At 41.0% G+C, this 20,375-nt stretch overlaps 1 protein-coding gene across 9 annotated transcripts in view; it reads left to right on the forward strand.

Annotated features, from left to right (window-relative positions):
- LOC127445464 (serine/threonine-protein kinase DCLK2-like) overlaps positions 1-20,375 on the forward strand; it is a 75,504-nt gene that overhangs the window by 10,609 nt on the left and 44,520 nt on the right. The gene's annotated exons all lie outside the window — the stretch shown is intronic.

Here is a 20,375-nt window from a genome sequence, read left to right on the forward strand (position 1 = left end):
CCGGGAGAAGAGTGCATAATCCGTGGGTTTTGTCCAGGGGTGTTGCACTCACCAGTAACCCCCTGCCTACTGATGAGCTGTGTCTTTTACTGGACAGGAATCTGAGAAATGACCAGAAGGGTCACAATGAAAACAAAGTCCTTGAATGAGGCGTTGCTGCTTCTCCTTATGAGAAATACGAGCCCTCCCAACATGCATGGGCTCTGCCTCTGACCGTGATTCTGATGACCTGGCCGAAACTGTGGACTGGGTATGGTGGTCAGCCACCCGGGCAGGTAGAGAATGGTGGCGGCGGCGTATGGCCAGACGTTGATCCACTCGGATCCACCAGGTCCACCAAGTCATCAAAGCGGGAAGGCAGGTCCAAGGGATAGATTTCATCCTGGATGTCGTCGGAAAGCCCATGCAGAAACAGGTCCCACATGGCATGATTGTTCCACTCACAAGATGCAGCAAGGGTGCGGAACTCTATGGCATAGTCCGCAACCCACTGATCTCCCTGAGACAGTCCGGATAAAACCCTTGCCGCCTCACAACCTTGAGCCGAGTGATAGAACACTCAGTGGAGCTCCGTGGCGAATGCTTGGAATGAAGCGCAACAGGGATGTCTATTGTCCCACATGGTGGTTCCCTATTCACCGGCCCTTCCGGTGAGGAGCATGATAATGCCACTTTCATTTTTTCCGACAGGAAAGCAGAGGGCTACAATGTGAAGGACAAGGAACATTGTGAAAGGAAAGTGCTGTAGGACCCTTCCTCACCTGAGAACGGGGCTGGAGGGTTGAGACGAGTCTCTAAGCATCCAGAAACGTGGGGAACCACCAGAGCCGGTGAGGGCACTTCCTGGGTGGGACCGGCATCAGGAGGCTGGCGGAGTTGTTGAACGACAGAGGTGAGCTCAGCAAGCTGCAATGCCATCATCTCCAGAGCCCAGTTAGAAGCAGAGATCTGATCCTGCTGACGTCCCAGTAAAGTTCCCTGCTGAGACAAAGAGTGGATTCCTCCGCTGGGTCCATCCTGGCTAGATTGTTCTGCCAGAATGAGACAAAGAGACCCAAGAGCAGAGGAACAGTTCAAAGAATTTATTCACAATAAATAATAACTTCAACTGGGCTGGTGAAGCGTGGAGAACCCGGCACCGACTGCAGTATGAAGGCAATGGGTGTGTTGTCGATGTGTGCGTCGTGGTCATGTGGAGAGCAGATCCATGAGAAATCCTCCATGAAGAGTGTGTTCATATGCGAGTGTGTGTGTCGTGGTAGTAAGGAGCAGATCGGTGAGGAATCCTCCATTGAAGCGTCATGTGTGCAGAGAACAAGCACACAGCAAACTGGAAGGTAACCATACTCCCAAAATGCGGATAGATAGCAATATAAACATTTAGATACACGAGACAGGACCAACTAAGGCAGAGAGAGCGAGGTGAGTTACTTCAACACACAACAACAATCTAGCAAAGAACATGACACAATGAAGGGATTAAATAGGCAGTGAATCAGCAGAGAATTCCCATGGAAACACTGATCACGCATGCCGGCAGCGCCTGAGACACATGAGGGAGAGAAATAAAAAAACAAACAGAACAGACCGACGAACTCACCGGAACCGTGACAGTTGGTGCTTCGCGTCTGTCCGGGACACATCAGGACGCTATTTTAAACCTCAAATGCGATGTGGTTTTTGACAACCTCTGTAAGTTATTTTTGTGATCCAATCACAAAACATTGGTTAGACTTTATTTTAATGTGTCCTTGTTACAGTGTAATTACAAAAGTAATTACTGATTATTACTAATTAACAACATGTACATTCTATAGGTTTAGGTTTCGGGTAAGTGTTTGGTTTAGGGTTAGTTGCTTGTAATTATGCATAACTGACTGTTATTACTATATAAATACATGTAAAATGTGTAACAAGGACACATTAAAATAAAGTGTTACCAAAACATTTTACACCCCGTTTACAACTATATTTAGCGCTGACCATTTGTGATCAGATAATCCGAAATGTGTCTTATTACCTGCTGTAAACAGGGTCTAAAATGACTGCAGCCAGAGTTAGGGAATGTTATAGAACGACATCCGGCGGAAGTCCCACCCACATTCGTTTCTCCAGTAAGTCCCCCAGGAAAAAGGTGGATAACCTGTTATGAACTGTTGACATTTCTTTTAATTTTTGCAGGAACTTGTGGGTTCCATTTTGTATGTTCTTCAGTAAACTGCCATTTTTCAAACCATTGCTCAAATTTCTCTAAAAGGCTCCACCAGTATGATAATCTTAGGGAGCCTCAAATGATGCCTGAAGTATGTAAGAGAATGAGAAACTGATCAGCGAATCAGATCAGAAAAGTTGACCGCCCCCACTTTGTGCTTACACTGTACTATACTGAATGCCAGATTAGTAGTTCTGAACCATCTTTTCCTTTTGGTCAACCCTGTGGTTGATTTACCTCAATCGAAACTACTGTTCCTTCCTTTACAACATGGCTATGTCATAGTAAACCTAGAATGACTTCCTGCATAATCTGAGATTTATTTTTATGTTAAGATGTTGCAGCGTTATTCTGCATGTGTTTAGAGGTATTTTTCTTTCAAATCAGGATACCAAGACTGCGCAGCCTCCACATTCTGATGAAAGATGGTATATGCAGGGTTGGGAGGGTTACTTTTGAAATGTATTCCACTACAGATTACAGAATACATGCTGTAAAATGTAATTTGTAACGTATTCCATTAGATTACTCAAGGTTAGTAACATATTCTAAATGACTTCTTCAGCACTGGTAAATTTTTTCACTTGTTTTGACTAAAAAAAACCCTGCCAGTACAGTAAGACAAAATACACATGTTAAAAATAAATTCTTTGAAAAACTTAAATATCTTATGCAGTGTTGTTTCTAAAACAAGATAAATCAATCTGATCTTGTTTTAAAGATTTTTAGATATTTTTACAGGAAAACAATAAAAAAAATTATTATGAAGAATAAGATTTTTGGCCTAATATCAAATGTCTTACTAGAAAAAAATAAATTATGATCTAACGTGAATTTTCTTCATAAAAAATATGATTGTGCCTAGTAACATGCATGTAAAATGGCTAGAAATAGCATTTTAGCTTAGCGTAAAGCTGACAATTTACACAAGGTTTATTTCTATTTCTTCTGCTCCAAACTTATTTCAAACTTACTTCTCTGTCTGCTCGTATGAATGTAACACATCATAAGAAAGTGTTTCACTGCTGTTCAAATGCACTTTGGATCGCATAATTTATATGTATAAATGTTTTCCATCTGAAAGGACTAAATATTAAATGAAACAAATGACAATAAAATGCAAAGTAATCTCTTCAGTAATCAAAATACATTTTGAATGTAACTGTATTCTAATTACCAATGATTTAAATTGTAACTGTAGTGGAACACAGTTACTTATATTTTGTATTTTAAATACGTAATCCCGTTACATGTATTTCGTTACTCCCCAACCCTGAGTATATGATCATACAGGAGCAAACAAAAAAAGCAGTTGGGTGTAGGTGAATCATCCCCTTCTGTTCTCCTTCAAAAAAGCTGGGGTATGCACTTAGTGGGATAGCTGATGTGTCTTCATGATTTTGTCAGGGATTCGACCCAGCAGTGGTGAATTGTATTTGGAGAGCTCCTGCCTGCCTGTCTGCCCCTCTAAATCTCTTTGGAATTTAGAAAGGTAACTCATCTGCATGTTCAAAATCTGTCCCGACTTGATCTGCCTTAATTATGCAAAAGTGCATGCAAGAACTGCTTGGCAAAGGTGAATGCAGAATTATTATGGTAATATTTTAGACTGGTTTGCATAACTTAAGAATGCTATGGTTGAAATAAGTCCCTTACTTTGTCTTGTTAGGTGTGTGAGATTGATGTCAGGAAGAGATATTGTTTTTATTCGTTAAAAGAACACAGCTATGGAATACTTGATTCTGACTGGGTAATTGTGGCATTCTGGGGTCAGTATTTTTGTATGACTAATCATTCATGTTTATTTGATTTACTTAGTAAGAAGCAATGCAGGGTTTATTTTAGGATAATGACTGTTCAAATGTACAGTATCCATTACTTATGTTATTCCTACCTTGAGACCCTTCAATAATCGATAAAACCTCACATCCTACAAAGTTTACAGTCTTAATATTGGAGATCATTTGTATACAATTAAATTGTACCATATGTTGGATAGTCTAAAACAGGGATACTCAATTAAAGTTCCAAGAGGTCCTTTCCTTCCCAGTAAAGGTCTGAATAATTGTACGTAGCTTACATGGTGTCATATGGCTATGAAATGATATAAAATATATTTTTTAATAGTTTTATAACTTGCCATGTTGGCAGCAAAAATACTTTGTAAAAAAAAGCAATAAATAAATAAATAAATAATTCTAAACATTCAAAATAGTCTCTTCAAAACTGGGCAGGGTTGAGGACAATGGGGGCCCAGAGACAGCCAAAGTAGTGGGGTCTGTGGGATCTTCTACCAAAAGGTTAAAATATTTAATCAAGACTTCATCAGTCGAGGGCACTTAATGAATATTAAAAGATAAGATCAACAGTTCGTTTTGAAGCTAAATGACAGCAGTTCAGTTTTTGTGTTTAAATATTTTTACATTCCTAATATATATGTATGAGAGAGAGAGGCATTTTGATGGATAAAAATATGGGGGATCAGGGGTATCTCCTGAGAGAACATTTATAAATATGTAAAAGTCTGAATGGACCATTTTTATATTTTCCTTAAAGTGAGAATCTACTAAGTTACAAACAAAAAAACAAACAATTTACATAACAACAATGAAGCATTAAAATACTGTTTGTTTATATAAATATAAATAGGCTTTCCTTGCCACCCATGTCATGATGACATCTGTGATTAATTTTCACAAAATTAGAACAGGAATCTGCATTAAAAATGCTTAATTAAACATGCTGATTAATTAAGCTAAATTTAGATGGAAAAACGTTATAGTCTAAAGGCAGCACATTCACTTGTCCTGACACAAACCTGGCTTTGCTGAACTGTCTGAATCACACATCAGATAGATGAAGATAGTTTCTCTTTGCTTCATTTTTGGTTTCTGCAATGTGTTTAAGCAAAAGATGCCAGTATCTGTAGTGGTGTCTTTGCTACTGTTTTTAAAATAACTACGTACAGTGAATCACGCTTTATGTGGCACCTCTATAGCGGGGAGAGAGGCAGTGTATGGAGAGCAGGAATAAAAGGGCGTTCAGCGCTAGGGAAAAAGCGCATTGCGCTGGACACACTCCACTCTGCGCGTATAAACGTATGCTTACATAATAACTTAGCAAGGTGTCATATAACTTGCACAAAGGTTTAGATCCTGGTCCGGAGTGAATTGTCCTTCGGTCCAGATCCAGACCCGGAGTCTGCCTATTGAGTACCCCTGGTCTAAAACCTGTGAAGTAGACATTTAGCCTAAAGTGCTCTTTTGCATTATTCATTGACATTGAGCTGAGGATGAGCAGACAGGGTAGTTTACAACTAAAATATAATGACTGTAGTGTTATCCGTGATTGTGATGAGCATGCCATCTAGCCTGCAGCTCAGGGGTTCTTGATGTCTTTGAGTGGCTCTGTGGGAGTAGCTTCTGGCACACACATCAATGGGATTGTCACAGATAAGCATTAAAAATGTATGATGGGACATCACTCCAGTGGTACTCACACCTTTTAAGTCATTTTAAGAAATTCCTTTTTTACTAAGGTGAGAATTTCACTAATCTCGACATCAGCAGCTGAGCATTTTAGTTCAAGGTTGCAAGATCAACTCAAAGTGAATAGATTTGAAAGACAAAGATAAAATAAATGAATGATACAGTTATAGGATTCTTTTTATTATTATTATTTATTTATGAGCTTTTGCAATAATAGATAAGGACACTCAATGAGGCATGAGAAGAGGAGGGGGGTTGGAATTAAGAAACAACATGATCATACAAGTCAGCATGTTGTTACCGAGAGTTCCAGTACCCTAGGTTCAGCCACGAAATGCAGGCTTACTGACAAGAACCATCTCCTATCAAAAAATGTTTCATCAGCTCAAGTGTCTTTACCTTCCCTTGTGGCATGGCCAAAAGCTTGTTGCATCAGCAGCATGGAATACCTAGGTTTTGATCCTGTGTTGAAACCAGAAAGTAATCACATTCACATAATCAGTGACAAGCGTGATTCGGAGGTCGCATTTTTACCACATTTACCACAAAATTTTTACTCCACTGATGGGTATTTTTGTGGCTTGAGGGTCTAGTGTATTAAATATGCTTCCTCTTCCTGCACAGCAGAAAACAATTTTGGCACCCCTCTGTGGACATTTCACATGTGTTGGTATGCCCAACAATACTTACAGCTTTGGCCACTGGGGGCAGTGTTTTAAAATTTCATAGTAGCAACAGAACGAATTTAGCTAAAGAAAAGTCAAGTGCTGCGTCCAAATATCCATACTTCCCTACTATAAAGTATGCCAAAAACAGTATGCCAATGGACTAGTATGTCCGAATGCACTGTATTCTTGAAGCAGTAAATAAACAATTACCCGGATGACCTACTATTTTCAGTGAGATTCTGAAGTGCGGATCGACTGGACACTTTGATCCCATAATCCCTCAGGAGCTGAGGCGACATCACATTCAAAACGCTGGATTTAAAAGAACGGCGGTGAATCATGAGTCGGATGGTTCTTCTCAACTGTAAGTGCTATTTATACACCAAGATAATGGTTCCCTGTGCTTAAATGGTGCTTGTTTAACAAAACCTGAGCGGATATTTTTTGCGGTTGTGTTCTTACGTCATATATTCGGGTCACGAGACAATGCCCACGTCCCCGGATGAAGTATGTCCGAAATCTATTCATACTACTCGCATGTATACCTAAAAGAACGTACTGTTTTGCTGGCAGATAAGTGTGTCCTTCATCAAATACAGTACATGCTGTGACAGTACGTGGTTTCGGATGCAGCAAACCTTTTGTTTTTGATTTCACAGAGAGATCAGACTTGAATTCAAACGAGCGGGATGGACACTATGTCTCTGACCGTTATGATTTTCTTCTAAAGTTTGGCTTGTAAACATTTAATATATAAATAAAACTTGACATTGCCACCGACAGCCATTAACTTGCATCTTGCAAACCCTGAACTTGTTTGTTAGAACATACCAGTGCAGAGTATAAATAATGTTCATTATAATTACATATGTGCCCTTAATATGTTAGGATTCAGAATTAATTAAAAAAATACATAAATGTATAGAAATAAATACAAATTATTAATGAATCAGTTTTTATGAATTGGATAGTTCTGGTTCTGGATGCTGATTGGTCAATAAACCATTCCAGCTGTGCTAAAATACATGATTTATTACACACCTTATCAATGCTCAGCTCCCTTAGCGGATATTTCGTTCAGTTTCGTGAGGGATTATAACTTCTAGCAGAGAAGATATCGCAAAGAATACTCTTAATAAAATAAAATTTTTGTCCTTAATATTTTTATTATGTAGTAACTATTTAAGTCATAATATCTAAAAGCCATAAAGCACTTGAGGTGATATATTGTGAATAAAGTCATACTGTACAAAAATGTTTTATCAGGTAACCTGAATTGTGCTTAATGTGGAAACATATCTAAATTGACTGGTTGTATTCATTCTTACTAAATCAACCTGACTAATAAGGTTACAACAATGAAAGTCATTTTTATGAGTTACATCAAGTACAAATAGATTCTTGAGAGAACAATTGCAGGTTACCACTTTTTTAGTGTAGCCTCTCATATCTTTTTGCTGAATTATAGTAGATTTATGTTCTTAGCAGTCCTAGGACTTAATAAGGGTGATCATGTGCTCACTGACTGAACCTTATGTGTCCTCTGCAGAGTGAATCATACCACTGACAGATTGAACATCTTGAAAAAAAAATATTAATTAAGTGCTTATTATTAATTCAGTTATAAAATGATTATAATTGAATTAAGATATCAGTTAAAAATAATTGTGTCTGGTTATTGTTAAGTGGTGAATGTTTTAAGTAAATTGGCCCACTCTTGCACTTCTTTGCAGTTTATCCTCTGTGCTGGTATCAGCCCTCACCATGTTGGGGTGAGGTTAGATGAGGCTCAGTGCCACTGTACTCTCACTGTATTTCTGTTCTTAGCCTCATAGTAAGATTAAGGTCTTTGATTAATCTCTTTATCTCTTTAACTGAGGTTTGAGCTAAACAGATAATACAATCCGATTAATTTTCAAAAATTGGCAGGAAAGTGTTGATGGAAGAAAAGAATACTTTTTCTTAGAATCTTGTATGTGAGCACTGCTGAGTCTACTAGATGAAAATCCATTGAAAATTCATTACAGTTAAGCTGCTTTTCACACCCTGACTATACCTTGTTGCTTTCAGGGTGTTTATGTGTATGTGTGTGTGTACACGCATGTGCTAGAGAATTTCCCATGGCATTGTGTTGACTTAAGAGCTGTTTTTGTTGGTTCAAGTCAAGCAGGGCATCTCTGCATGTCATATGTGTTTACACCTGGCACGTCCTCACTAGGACTGTGAAGAGTTTGAGGTGGCGTGTCCCCAATGCACAGCTGCAAACACACCCAATAAAAAAGACACCCCCTGCTTGTCTCATTCCAGAGACTATATCGCATTGCCAGAAATGTACTTTTTTCTGAAGGTGCCAATATTTGTCCCCTGGAATTGATTTTCAGGGGCATTTTTACCTTTATGGGGTCACATTTTTGCTGAGTTGAAAGACCCAAATTCAGAGATGCAGGGAAAAATCTTTATTAAAGGGAAACCAAACAAAATACATACAAAAACTCACTCAGTGGAGGAAAAGACCAAGTAGAACTAATAGAAAGTTTGAAAAAAGTAACATAAACTGACCAAAGCTCTAGTTAGCTGAACCAACCAACAGGGCAAACACACTAAACAATAATGCACAGGACTCAACATGAGGGGAGCTTAAATAGGAAGAGGTTAAAGGGAGGCAGGTGCCATGGATAATCAGTTGATTGAAGTAACAATCATTGCCATGTCAACTGGGGCTGACACCCTTACATGACACCTGCAAAACACAAGAGGAAGGGGGAGAAACAAGCAGACAAGACAAAGTGACAGATAGAGGGGGCACAGTCATGGCCAGACTGTAATGGTACCGGGTTCCTCCATCTCCTATTGGTCAGCAGCAGGCTCCTCCGCCTCGTGGAGGTCAGCAGCAGGCTCCTCCGCATTCTGGTAGTCAGCACTGGGCTCCTCCACCTCTTGGCGGTCAGCCACGTGTTCTTCTGCCTCCTGGCAGTTAGCAAGGGGCTCCTAGCCAACAACTTGTGATATCATGTAAACGCCTTATACGGATTTCTTTTATTGGGGTAAGGTCATAAACAGTTCATGCATAAACCGGTAAGCACACATAGATATTTGCCTATTAACACGATTTTGCTTTGCATGTAAACATCTTTACCTATGTTCTTAGCAGCTTAGCCAATGTGCACAAGCGTTGTGCGCATGACTGTTTGCATTTTGATGTCAAAAGCAGATAATAACCCAATGATTTAAAATATTATCTTGCATTGTCACATTTTTTTGAATAAGCTGATTTTTGGTTGTTATCAGTGTATTGGTATGCATGTCAATGCACATTGTTTAAAATTTGACAGTTACTATAAGACAAGCACTAAGCACTGAATAAGCCTGTAAGGGAGTCACACATTATGAGAGAAGGAGGACACTGGGGCAGGATGTTTCAGGTCTCAGGTGAGATTTTAATCACAAACACAAACACAGTCACAACTGGCACAGTAACTTCTTCAGCTTCACAAACTCTTTAGCGTCACAGGCTAGTAGTCACTGCCTCTTAATCAACACAAAGTCTTTATCACAACACTTTAGCGTCACAAACTCAGTAGCTTCACCGTGAGACTCTCATGCCAGTCTCTCTCTCTCTCTACTGGTGGTGTGGCCGCTTATATGCCGCTCTCCCCATGCTCACTGAAATTAGAGACAGGTGTTAGACATAATCTAGCTCAGGTGTAAGCACCCTTGCCGCTTTCTCTCTCTCTGGACGGATGCTCGACCACACCCCCGCTGCCACCAAGCCATACCACTTAGTCTTTTAACAGGGTCAAATAACGATCCAAGCCTGACCATTAACCAGGCATTGCCTAAAAATCAGAAAAAAAATCCTTTCATCAAACAATGAATTATGAATATTTAGGGGTAACATGCATGTTAACACAAGAGCCACTGGATGCCATCTGCTTCCGAGCCTTCCAAGTCTAATTCATGAGAGGTGGGGGTGGGGTGGAGAGGCGTGGGCTGCCCACTGAGACTCCATCCAGCTCTGCTGTAACTGAACCTAAAGACTGGGGGATTTATTGTGCAGCTGGCAGGTGTGGGCCATGTTTGGGGGGGCTCACAGATCTGTACTAGCCAACACAAGACTCTCTCAGTCAGACACGCTCCTTAACGTCTAACTCCATAAATGCTGATTGCTCTTTTCCTTTCTTTTTTTTTTTTTTATTAAAGAGCTTTGCTTGGTTTTACATCTTAGAAGCAGATTGAGAGAAGCCACACATGTTCTTTGGCAGGAGTTTTGATTTGCTTTGCCAATTTAGTAATCTGTAAATAAGACTGACCAATTTTGATATATTATAGCTGTTGACGTGAGTCACGTCTCCAACCAACTGCATGCTTGGTGATTAGCTGATAATGGCATCCAATGACATGGTAATAGAGACCCATGACCCATAATCATTTTGTAAGTCTGCATGAGGACAAGTCTGTCTCCAGGGAAACAGCAGAAGGATCGTACCCTTAAGTTATCATTCCTATCCCATATGCATCTTCCTCCATGCCACACCTTCAGTGTCCTTACAAATAGCATGAAAGTCACTTAAAGGGCTCATGATTAGATCTCTGTAAGCTTTTAGAATCATTTGCACATTCATGGAAAACATTCTACATACAGTTGAAGTCAGAAGTCAGAAGTCAGCCAAGACCTCAGAAAACAAAATGTGGACCTCCTCAAGTCTGGTTCATCCTTGGGAGCAATTTACAAATGCCTGAAGGTACCACGTTCATCTGTACAAACAATAGTGCGCAAGTATAAACACCATGGGACCACACAGCCATAATACCGCTTAGGAAGGAGACGCATTCTGTCTCCTAGAGATGAACTTAGTTTGGTGCGAAAATGCAAATCAATCCCAGAACAACAAAGGACCTTGTGAAGATGCTGGAGGAAACAGGTAGACAAGTATCTATATCCACAGTCAAATGAGTCCTATATCGACATAACTTGAACTGCTGCTCAGCAAGGAAGAAGCCACTGCTCCAAAACCACCATAAAAACGCCAGACTACAGTTTGCAAGTGCACATGGGAACAAAGATCTTCGTTTTTGGAGAAATGTCCTTTTGTCTAATGAAACAAAAATGTAACTGTTTGACCATAATGACCATTGTTGTGTTTGGAGGAAAAAGGGTGAAGCTTGCAAGCCGAAGAACACCATCCCAGCAGTGAAGCATGGGGGTGGCAGCATCATGTTGTGGGGGTGCTTTGCTGCAGGAGGGACTGGTGCACTTCACAAAATAGATGGCATCATGAGGAAGGAAAACTATGTGGATATATTGAAGCAACATCTCAAGAGATCAGCCAGGAAGTTAATGCTCGGTCGCAAATGGGTCTTCCAAATGGACAATGACCCCAAGCATACCTCCAAAGTTGTGGCAAAATGGCTTAAGGACAACAAAGTCAAGGTATTGGAGTGGCCATCACAAAACCCTGACCTCAATCCAATAGAACATTTGTGGGCAGAACTGAAAAAGTGTGTGCGAGCAAGGAGGCCTACAAACCTGACTGAAAGGAATGGGCCAAATTTCCAGAAACTTATTGTGAGAAGCTTGTGGAAAGCTACCCAAAATGTTTGACCAAAGTACAAACAATTGAAAGGCAATGCTACCAAATACTAACAAAGTGTATGTAAACTTCTGACCCACTGGGAATGTGATGAAAGAAATAAAAGCTGAAATAAATCATTCTCTCTACTATTATTCTGACATTTCACATTCTTAAAATAAAGTAGTGATCCTAACTGACCTAAGACAGGGAATGTTTCCTACGATTAACTGTCAGAAATTGTGAAAAACTGAGTTTAAATGTATTTGGCTAAAGTGTATGTAAACTTCTGACTTAAACTGTAGATCTTAAAGCCTTCATCTTTTCTAAATATGCTTGGAATTTAGAAATATGCATGTAATGTTACGTCACAAACACCACATGTTTTCTGTACCCAAGCCAGTAATCTCACTGTATACTTGCAAAGAGATCGGATTTACATAGCTGCAGATTTTAGCCGAAGGATAAGAAGAGTGGCCTTTAAAGTCAGCATGAAATGGTTCGCAACCCATTTTACTTCCATAATGTGATTTCAGAATGAAACAGGATATTCAGTGAGAAAAAAATATCGGGTGGGACATGACTTTATGCATCGGGATATTGTTTGGATTGGTAAATGGACTCTAAATGACAGGCGGTTGGAGAGGAGGGTCTGAAAAATAAGAGGGCTTGTACATAATGAATACTGATAAATTGTGCACAATAAGAACAAGAATGTGTATAATGAAAGTAAAAAGGGTAATGTAAGGTGATTTTATGTTGACTCAAATACACTGTAGGTTGTGATGACATTGATGAGCCAAGCAGGTGTGTGTAATTAAGCCAGTGTTTGTGAGAAGCTCAATAAGATTGTTTGTTTGCATGAGTTGTACCCTGAAGAAGGCAGCTGTGCCGATATGCATGGGTTTGCAATCCACATTTCTCCTTTTTTACTGTTGACAGTTTTTTTTATTTTTTTTATTGTTTCTAATATGAAATAGCCAACTTAATAAAGGTAGTTTTAATTAAGAACTGAAGAGTGCCTTGGAACCTACTTCTTGATCTTTTGACACTGTAGGTAAGGTTCTAAAAAATACATACAAAATAAATAACCTAGATGCAAAACTGCTTCCTCAAAATTAGGTCATATTTAATTTTAGATCTACAATGACTGTAAGTGACATAGAATGAAACTAACTTAGACAAATAAAATAACCTCAGTTATAGTCATTGACTGAGTTATAAATATTTGCTATCAAGGGAACCTGATAATTAGACAACAGTATGTAGATTATGATGCGATTCTGCTACATAACTGATGACATTTTGTTTTATGGTTTACTAAATTGTTTGTTTCTGTCAGTGAGTATTTTAGCAGATCTCCATAGTTTTGTTCATCACAGACAGATAAATGCAGAGATGGAGGCAGAGTGCAATTTAATGAAATGTCTGAAATGAGTGCATGTCAGTTGTTATGGACAGTGATTGGGGTGGTGATTGACATGTAGCCCCTAGATTGCATTAGCATAATAATAGCCTTGCAGTGTTCTGTGTTTGTATGACATCAGAATAATGTGCACAAGCAAATCAGAAATCCCCTGCATACAGTCTGATGGCAGATCACTTCAGGACACAAGTCTTTTAAATCACATTAGATCAAGATCTCACAGCAATCAATATGACATGCTGTTTTCAACACATTACAGTCTGTCTGTGGGGGTTTATTTAATGTCTAATCTAATCTCTTTGACCTGTCAATCACCCATGTTGGTTGGGGCCTGGGTAGCTCAGTGAGTAAAGACGCTTACTACCACCTCTGGAGTTCACAAGTTTGAATCCAGGGCATGCTGAGTGACTCCAGCCAGGTCTCCTAAGCAACCAAACTGGCCCGGTTGCTAGGGAGGGTAGAGTCATGTGGGGTAACCTCCTCGTGGTCGCTATAATGTGGTTCGCTCTCGGTGGGGCGTGTGGTGAGTTGTGCGTGGATGCCGCGGTGGATGGTGTGAAGCCTCCACACGTGTTATGTCTCCGCGGTAACGCGCTCAACAAGCCACGAGATAAGATGCGTGGGCTGACGGTCTCAGAAGTGGAAGCAACTGAGATTTGTCCTCTGCCACCCGGATTGAGGCGAGTCACTACACCACCACGAGGACTTAGAGCGTATTGGGAATTGGGCATTCCAAATTGGGGAGAAAAAGGGGAGAAAAAAAATCACCCATGTTGGTTTTATCTCATTATTAATGATATCTCATTATATATAGCATATACTGTATATATATATATATATATATATAATTGTAACTTAGTTGCTTTTTAGTTGCAGATACACACGAGATGGTTTTAAAGTGGTCCTCCTTAAAGTGGCTTTGGGTCCTGATAGGCACAAGTGGACCTCCATACAGCATTATTTGCTTGACTTGTTTTAAGGGCAGATCAGGATTAAATAGAATAATTGAGGTCAAACATACTGTATCATGAATCTGGATAGCAATTATTGTATGCCTTCGAATTAATAAACAGCATCTGCCTCCGTGCCATTAATGCAGCTCTTTTGCATCACACACAGACTGTAAGTAGCAGAAAAAAATAGAAAGTTAAAGCCAAAGCGTCTGTGGCTTGTCTGACCGGCCTACCAGCCACAGCAGGCATCGCTAGGAGACATAGGGCTGGCACACGACCAGAAACGTGTCAGTGGAGCCAGTCAGGGTCATTGTGTGATCTCAATGTCCTCTTTTGTTTATGTCTACCCAGTCTGGAAACTTTATCAAGTGAGCCCAATGGGATTTCCACGTTTCTCATTGTTTTCCGGTATCAGTTTCCTGTTTGTTGTCATTTTTCATTTCTTGTTTCTACACATTCCTTTACAATCACAAGCTCCTGTCACACATGAGAATACTTTTTTCACATTTTCTGCATTTATTTTGTGGGCAAATCTGCGATATTTCTGTGGAATTACTTTATATAAACAGAGATGAGAGTACTACACTCTTATTGATAGTTTAAAATATAAAAAAATATTGCCACAATATTTAATAAACAAACAAACAAGGTGTGGGGGATGTGTCAGCATGACCAGAAGAGACATCGACATGTTGCTACTGAATGTTCCAGTGTCCTGAAATCGACCCCATTCTGCCTTATTACTGACAAGCACCATCTCTCATCAGACATTTTTGCATAAATTTAAATGGGTTACATTTTTCCTGTGGCGCTACTGATAGCCAGTTGCACAAGCAGCCTCAGAAACATGTTTTCTGGTCCCATTGATTCACGCAATCAATGATAAGTGCGATATTGACATTGCATTTTCCTTTATAAGTTTACATCTGTACTCCACTCCACCCATACGTTCAACAACACTTCCAGCTTTGGCAACTAGGGGCAGTGATTGAAATTTCGGTATACCGATTTCAGTGGAAGAACTTCTGACCTACTGTCACTAAATTCACAGTGAAATTGGTCTAGATGTGTAAAACTTTGTGGAAAAACAGGAATTCAAATTCTGCTGAACTCAGTGGAGCTTTCTGCAGAGTTCTGCAGAGTGCAGATTCCGCCTGCTCAAACGTTTTTGAAAATAAATTATTCAAAGCACCAAACACAATGATATTTTGAAGAGTTTTGAACCAGAAAGATGAAGTTGGGAAGAATAAGCCAAAAGTTTCATGATCCCTATATATCAGAGTCTGAATCTACAGACAAACTCTAATATGTCTTTCATATTTTAAAGCGTAATGTTAGAATCCTGAGAAATTGTTACTCAAACAAATTTAGCATCATCGGGTTTACTAATTCTACCCAGGTACACGATTAAAATAATAATATTAATATTCCATAAGTATAACTAAAAGTTATTAAATCTCAAATGTTAAATATTTTAGTGACATATAAGCCTTCACAGGAAGCACTTTGATTGACTGTAACCCACAAAGTGACAGTAGCTCTAGTGTGGGTCTGATGTTACTGTGGTTTGACAGCTCATCTCACTGCAGTGAGAAATGAAAGCTGATGTCCCATTCGCCACCATATCCTCATCAGTTATGCCTCCTACACACCACATGACTTTCAAGACGTCGGATTGTGGTACTGTTCACATTACACAACTGTCTCATGTTTTCCTTTGTCCATTGTCAGGTATTGATTGTTTGTATGTAACTTTGTTGGAGAGTCAAGTCTATGTCAAGTCTAGTTATGCCAAGCCAAGTTTATGTTATGTCAAGTTCATGTTTATGTTTACTTCATGTTTGTAGTTAGGGTTTATGGAATACACGTTGGAATGCACGTCATTACCAGTGCCAGCTACATCGTTACAGAGACAACGTTACAGAATACCTGACCAACAAAAATGAACCCCGCAATCCAACTCCTATGCCTACGTCAGGGGAATTGTCCCCTGGAGGATTACGTGGAGGACTTTTGCACTCTGGCATGCCAGGTGGACTTTAATGAGGTTGCCCTCAAAGACATTTTCCATTTTGGATTAACTGAGTCAATCTGCTGATGCCAGGCGGTCAGAGTACCCACAGCCTGACTCAGTATATTGACCTTGCCCTACAGATTATTGGTTCTACGTTCACTGTGGGGGAGGCAGATGCCAAGCCAGAGTTCCACGTCATGGCCGCCAAGCCAGAGTTCCATGTCATGGCCGCCAAGCCAGAGTTCCACGACATGGCCGCCAAGCCAGAGTTCCACGTCATGACCGCCAAGCCAGAGTTCCACATCATGGCCGCCAAGCCAGAGTTCCTCGTCATGGTCGCTGAGCTAGTGCCATCTTTTGCCCCGGATCCTGAGTCTGCTTCATGCCATGTCACAGCCATGCCTCAGCCTGCTTCATGCCATGTCACAGCCACGCCTCAGCCTGCTTCATGCCATGTCACAGCCACGCCTCAGCCTGCTTCATGCCATGTCACAGCCATGCCTCATCCTGCTTCATGCCATGTCACAGCCACACCTCAGCCTGCTTCATGCCATGTCACAGCAACGCCTCAGCCTGCTCCATGCCATGTCACAGCAATGCCTCAGCCTGCTCCATGCCATGTTACAGCAATGCCTCTGCCTGCTCCATGCCATGTCACAGCAATGCCTCAGCCTGCTCCATGCCATGTCACAGCAATGCCTCAGCCTTCTCCATGCCATGTCACAGCAACGCCTCAGCCTGCTCCATGCCATGTCACAGCCACGCCTGAGCCTGCTCCATGCCATGTCACAGCCATGCCTGAGCCTGCTCCATGCCATGTCACAGCCACGGCTGAGCCTGCTAAATGCCACATCACAGCCACGTCTGAGTCTGTTCCACACCTTGTCATAGCCACATCTGAGCTATTGGACCTGGAGATGGTTCCCGCCCTTGTACCACCCTATGGACGCTTCCTCAGGATCAGACAAGGGGAACTTCCGACCCTCTGAATTCGCCTAGACCCTCCGAGCCCTGGACTCCGCCCTTGGTTCTCCAAACCCTCAGTTACACCTTGGCTCTATGTCCCTTCGGCTCCACCGTAGTCCTTCAGCCATTCGGTTTCTCTGGGGTCCCTCGTCCCTCCAGCTCTGCCTTGTTCAGTCGGTCACCTGGCTCCGCCTGAGCTCTCCAATCCCACAGCTACGCTTCATCAATCCGAGCCTGCGGCTCCACTGGGGACCTCCTTGCCTATGGCTACGCCTTGGTCATCAGTCCCACCGGCTCCGCCTCTGTCCTCCAATCCCCCAGCTCCACCTCGGTCCGCCGAGCCTTGGGCGCTACCTCGGTTCTCCGAACCTCCGGCTCCACCATGGTCCTTCGAGCCGTCGGCTACTCTCCGGGCACCAAGTTCCCTGGTGTTGCCCCTCAAGTCTCTCACGGCCCCGCCTTCCACGGCTCCGCCCCTCAAGCCTCTCAGGGCCCCACTTTCCATTGACTCTGCCAGGCCATGTCTTTTCTAGCCATGCTTCAAGACCCCCCCCCCAACTCCCTATAGAACTTTGGGTTGATGCCATGTTTTTTGTGTTTTGTTCATGTGTTGGGGCATCGGGAGCTGCCCTTTTGTGGGGGGATATGTCATGTGTATTTTGTTGGTTCATGTTTTTCATGTCTTTTATTTTGAAATTCTAGTTCCTGTTTCATGTCATGTGGTTCCCTTGTCATGTGATTTCATGTTTTCCCTCCATGTTCATGTGTCTTGTTTTTCATTGGTTGATTGTCTTGTTATCTTATTTAGAGTTCTCAGTGTATATTGGTTATCTTTGTCATGTGTTCTCCCATGTTCATGTATTTAAGCCTCATGTTTTCCTTTGTCCATTGTCAGGTATTGATTGTTTGTATGTAACTTTGTTGGAGAGTCAAGTCTATGTCAAGTCTAGTTATGCCAAGCCAAGTTTATGTTATGTCAAGTTCATGTTTATGTTTACTTCATGTTTGTAGTTAGGGTTTATGGAATACACGTTGGAATGCACGTCATTACCAGTGCCAGCTACATCGTTACAGACGTTACAGAGACAATGTTACACAAGCTCTGGTTTGCCTATGATTTCGGGCTTTTGTCAGCGATCTCAACAAAACTGTCAGCAAGTGAAAATCGGGCCTAAAATCGTGTAGTGTAAACTTGCCATTTGTCAGCAGCCTATCACCCTGCAGCTCTCGCCTGGTTACCCACTGAAGCTAAGCAGGGTTGAACCTGGCTAGTACCTGGATGGGAGACCTCCTGGGGAACACTATGGTTGCTGCTGGAAGAGGCTGCTCACCCTGTGGTCTGTGTGAGTCCTCATGCCCCAGTATAGTAACTGGGATGCTATACTGTAAAAAGGCACCATCTTTCAGATGAGATGTTAAACTGAGATCATGACTCTCTGTGGTCATTAAACCCAGGACATTTCTTGTAAAGAGTAGGGGTGTAATCCTGTTGTCCTTATATATATATATATATATATATATATATACAGTATATTAGTATATATGAATTGGCTACATCATTGTACTCTCCTCTCCACCAATAGCTGGTGAACTATGGCTGCTGTTGGACCAGGTTGATGCTGCACACTTGTGGTGGTTGAGGAGATTCCCCCAGTACTATGTTAAGCACTTTTAGTGCCTAGAAAATACTATGTAAATGTAAGGAATTATTATTATCAGTTGGACTTTTGATGACCAACTTCTAAGACAACCTACTGTATATTTTAGGTTTGTGAGCAGTTGAAGTTGTGGGATCTGCTTAATTCAAACAAGAATTTAAGATGGTCCATTCTGTGTACTTTACTACTTTCATACTAAGTTAAATTCCTGCAGAAAGATCTCACTGGGAATTTGGTGACAGTAGGTCAACATTTCTTCAGCTAAAATCGATCTGTGCTTACTGAAATTCAAGCCACTGCCCCCAGTAGCAGAAGCTGGAAGTGTTGTTGAGTGTATGGCCAAACGTGAGCTTCAGTTTCTGGGTGAAATTTCAACAGAGTGGTGCCAAAAACAAGTAAAGCAAGTTGTATTTTAGTTATAAATGATGCAATACAGTCAACAGTAATTCATATTTTATTAACCATACGCACTAACCCAAACCTCCACCCTGAACCTAACCATCTGTGCAGTAAAAATGAAATCTTAGAAGGAAAATTCAACCTCAGAATCATGCTCTTCATTGATTACGTGAACACGATTACTTCCTGGTTTCCATGGGACCAGAACCCGTATGTTTGAGGATGCTTGCACAATGCGCTATGAGTAGCACCACAGGAAAAGGTAAATACATTAGAATTAATGCAAAAATATCTGATGGAAGTCAGCAGTTGTCAGTAACATGCCAGAATGGGATTGATGTAAGGGTACCGGAACAATCTTTAGCAATACCCATTTCCCATGTGACCATGTTGACACTTCAGACTAAAAAAAAATAGTTGAATTGCTTCATTTTTGTTCCAATCTTTGGTGCTTTTTGACTTTTTCATACAATTATATGTAAATTGTTGCATTCAATTGAACGTAAGAATGGATTTATGTACAAAGAAATTCGTTCTGCTTGTGTTTCATGAATGAGGGCCATGTGCTTGCAAATTTTTGACTCATTTTGAACCCACTGAACTCTTTGCCTACAGAAATGCCCCATTAAATATGCCATTAAACTTATCAGTCTCTGAAAACACAATCGTTACTGGAGTACTCGCCGTGACAGACTCATTTGTCAACACTACCTTCAGTGGCATCCATTATTGATGGCCCTTCAAGCTGTGCTGAGGTGAGGAGAGCATTTTCCTCAACTTCCACTCCTGTGCTTTAGTAGCTAATTGTTGACAAACTCCTCCAACCCTAGCTGATGTCATGTCTGATTCCATCCCATTCAAATCCTTTATTCGATTTTGGCTGAAAGAAAACAGCAAAGCTAACAGTATATTAGCACTAATCGGACTTGTGCTGGAGCTAAATGTAATGTAGAGTGTTGTATGCATGCTGGACTGTTTCTATCCCCTGTGCTTTTAGCCATCAAGTTTGCACTGTAAAAAA

The sequence above is a fragment of the Myxocyprinus asiaticus genome, chromosome 8 (genome assembly GCF_019703515.2).
Source record: "Myxocyprinus asiaticus isolate MX2 ecotype Aquarium Trade chromosome 8, UBuf_Myxa_2, whole genome shotgun sequence".
Classification (NCBI taxonomy): Eukaryota; Metazoa; Chordata; class Actinopteri; order Cypriniformes; family Catostomidae; genus Myxocyprinus; species Myxocyprinus asiaticus.